Raw genomic sequence first — 3,668 nt, 5'->3', positions numbered from 1 at the left:
TCAGTGAAAACAGGGTACCGAGATCAGAAACCCCTTGATGGAAATGGGATATGGACATCAGAAAYGCCTCAATGCCTTCAGTGCACAGTGTAAAGCATCCATAAGATGTCAAGATGTGTGGAAAACAGCAGGAGAGTGGATTTGCACTTGTTTTATCACAGAAAAAAAATCACAGAGTTAAAGTGGGAAAAGGCYTCTTGGCTCAGCTCATCAAACCATGAAAGCAGCACAATTCGGGTRCAAACGGCTGCAAATCTTTGCCCTTGGCAATTTTTTTCAAATCTGCTCGGCATAAAAAGAGGGAATGGGTGGAATTCCCACCCCTGGAAGTGTTAAAATCCACGTGGATGTGGCACTGGAGGCACCCCAGAGCTGAGAACAAAACCAAACTCACTCCACACCCAGGGCTGGGCACTGGGGCGGCACAGAGACTTCCCAGGGGATTTCAGCCTTCCCTGARCATCCCAGAAATCGCTCCAAAAGGGGTTTGTCTTGATTTAATAGGGACGGTTTAGGGACTCAAGGGGAAGAGGATCAAAGTCCAGGYTAAAATCCTGTCTGTGCTGCAGCATCGTACCCTGGAACGGGATCAAAATGATCTGGGCACAAGGGCAAAGGAATGTCCCAAGGGGCAGAAAGATCCCAAATGGGCTGAATCGAGCAACGGGAGATCCCAAATGGGCTGAACTGAGGAACAGAGGTGTCCCAAGGGTTCAGGAAACGTCCCAAATGGGTTGAACTGAGGGCCAGGTGATCCCAAATGGGCTGAAGTGAGGGCCAGGAAGATCCCGAGAGCCAGGAAGTTCCCAAATGGGCTGAACTGAGGAACAGGAGTGTCCCAAGGGTCAGGAATGTACCAAATGGGCTGAAGTGAGGAACAGGAGATCCCAAAAGGGCTGAACTGAGGTATAGGAACATCCCAAATGGGCTGAATTGAGCAATGGGAAGATCCCAGGTGGGCTGAACTGAGGAACAGAAGTGTCCCAAGGGTCAGGAATGTCCCAAATGGGCTGAACTGAGGAGCAGGAAGATCCCAAATGGGCTGAAGTGAGGGCCAGGAAGATCCCAAGGGCCGAGAAGATCCCAAAAGAGCTGAACTGAGGAACAGAAGTGTCCCAAGAGTCAGAAACATCCCAAATGGGCTGAACTGAGTACCAGGAGATCCCAAATGGGCTGAGCTCAGATGAGCYGTGGCCACAGGCAGAAATCTCCCCCTTTGCTGTGAGCCAGGGATTAAACATCCTCAGCCAGACCCCAAATTTACCATAAAAACCAGGAGGAAATCCCAGATAATCCCATTCCAGAAGTGGAATTTCAGGCTCATTGAAAGCTTTGCAGAAAACTTCTCATGGTGAAATCACAAATAAATCAGAAATTTTAGAAATCCTCCTCTAACATATCAACATCTACCCAGACCCTGCGAGTGCACCGTGACCTCCCCGAAATGAGCACGGAATCACAAATCAGTTTGGGTCAGAAGGGACCTTAAAGCCCTGGGTTTGGAGCCAGAGAATCTTTTAAAAATTATTCCACGATTTTAGGAGGCTGCAGAACTTCCATGACAGTTTTTCCCATTCCTGGTGTGAGCGGTGTTAAAGGAATGACACCRGAGAACAACTCTGATAAGAAAATCTGAGCTACAGAACACAAAATAAATCCATTTTTCACGGAATTCTCCTCATTTCCACACATTCTCCATGACTTTCTGCACCATGAGGAGCAACATCAGCTCCTGGAATAACAGGATGGCTGAGAAATTCATGGATACACCAGGAAATGTGGGCAAAGTGGGATTAAATGGAAATGTTTAACCTCGGAATGTTGCACTGGAGAAATCCATGCTGGAAGATGCCCAGAGGGATGCACATCGCTTTTTTTTTTTTTTTTTTTTTTTTTTTTTCCACGGGAGAAAAGCTGGAGAAGAGCCAGAAGAAAACCGCCAGGATAACTCGAAAAGGTTAAAGAAAACTTCTCATTTGAAAATATTCAAAGGAATCGCTGGGTTTGTTCATCAAAAGGAAGAAAATGAGAGGGAATGTGATAAACAAGGCAGCGCTTCCATGAGGAGAAGGAGAAAAACTCTTTAATCTCAGGAAGAAAGAGCAGCAGTTGGAAGTTAAAACCAGGGAAATTAGAAGTGGAAAAGGGATTTTGTGGTTTTTTTTTCCTGAAACAAAGAATAAGAATTCCTGGAATGGATTGTTAATCGTTGGAATGGTTTTTTCCCARCCTGGAGCGCAGCTTCAAGAGGTGCGAGAGCAGGAAGGGACCTTCTCCAGAGGGAAAATCCCAACATTTTTTAGGATTCTCAATCCTAAGGGAATTAGGAAAACAGCCCAAGACATGGATTTGTGAACACGAGACATTCCTTTAAATAACTTAAGTTGGGAAGGTGTGGGGATTGTTGGAGGAGGATGTGTCGGATTAGAAAGAGGAAAACCAGGAAAATGGAGAAGAACGGGAAATTTTTCCAGTTTTGGCACCTTTTTGGTGAGCTGGGTGAGTGCCACCAGTAGTAGGATGGGAATTTTTGTCTGCAAAAGTCGGGATAAGGAACGATTTTGGCTCCAGGGGAGGAGTTTGTTTATCCATGTGATTCCCATTTACGGCACCACTAAATCCCTGCACACCATTCCAGAGGAACAGGGAATGATGGAACAGTTTCAGGACGCAATTGAGAGGGGCTGAAAKGCGTGAATTATCTGTAAATTAGGGCTGAAAACACCTTTTTGTGGAAGTCAATCCCAAAAATACGAGGAAAGGATTTTCAGAGATGTCCCATTAATAATAAACCCTTTGGAAATGTTTTTTTTTAAGGCCAGGGAGAGGGCACCAGGAGCACCAGGAGAAGATAATTCTGATTTAAAATCRAGTTCCAGTGATTTTTTCCAGCACACATCGTATCCTTACCAGAAAGGTTCTACAACTTCTCCTTTTTCCATTGAGAACATCATTTTAAAAAGAATAATTTGCTTTTTAAAACCTCAGAATCCGCAGTAATAATAATATTTTCGCTTTGTTTAAGCTCTATCAGCCATCTGAAATTWGCATTTCTGACAATTATCTATTTCTTTTTATCTAATTTTCAGCAAAACAGGAAGGACCCTCCTTTAAAAACAACCATGAAAAAGCCGCCACAAATTTCCTTTTTTTCTCAAATCCATTTCCCTCTAAAACACCCCAAAATTTAATGATGTCACCTGGCTGATGTCACCGGGATTAATATCACAGGGAGAACAGGCAAAAATGAGGAGAGAGATTTAATTAGACTTGAAAACGTTAATGAGGATTTGTGTACGAGACATGAAAAAAAGCAGCGGAGATTTCAGTCACTACAAGAGGCGTCTCAGCGCTGATTTGGCTGCGGACTAATTAGAAAAGTAATTAAAGTGGTGTTTGTACAAAGCCCCAGCCGGGGGAGGGAACTGTGGGATATGGAGAGGGAGAAGAGTTTGAATTAACTCAAATTAATCAGAAAGTGAGAATGAAGGAATCCTGGTTTTAACAAATTGGAGATAATTCCTGCCCATTCCTGGTCCAAATCCGCACCAGGAAGGGATTTGGGCTYGGCCTGAGATGGGGAGGTCAAGCCCTTATCAGACACTCCCAAAAGAGCTGCAGCTGCAGGGAAAATCATGGAAAAGAGATTGTGTGGAACTGCTGGAATA

This window comes from Malurus melanocephalus, unplaced genomic scaffold, assembly GCF_030028575.1.
Source record: "Malurus melanocephalus ecotype Western Australia unplaced genomic scaffold, MMel_1.1 scaffold_984, whole genome shotgun sequence".
NCBI classification, from domain to species: Eukaryota; Metazoa; Chordata; class Aves; order Passeriformes; family Maluridae; genus Malurus; species Malurus melanocephalus.
Note: the sequence above shows the minus strand (reverse complement) of the source record.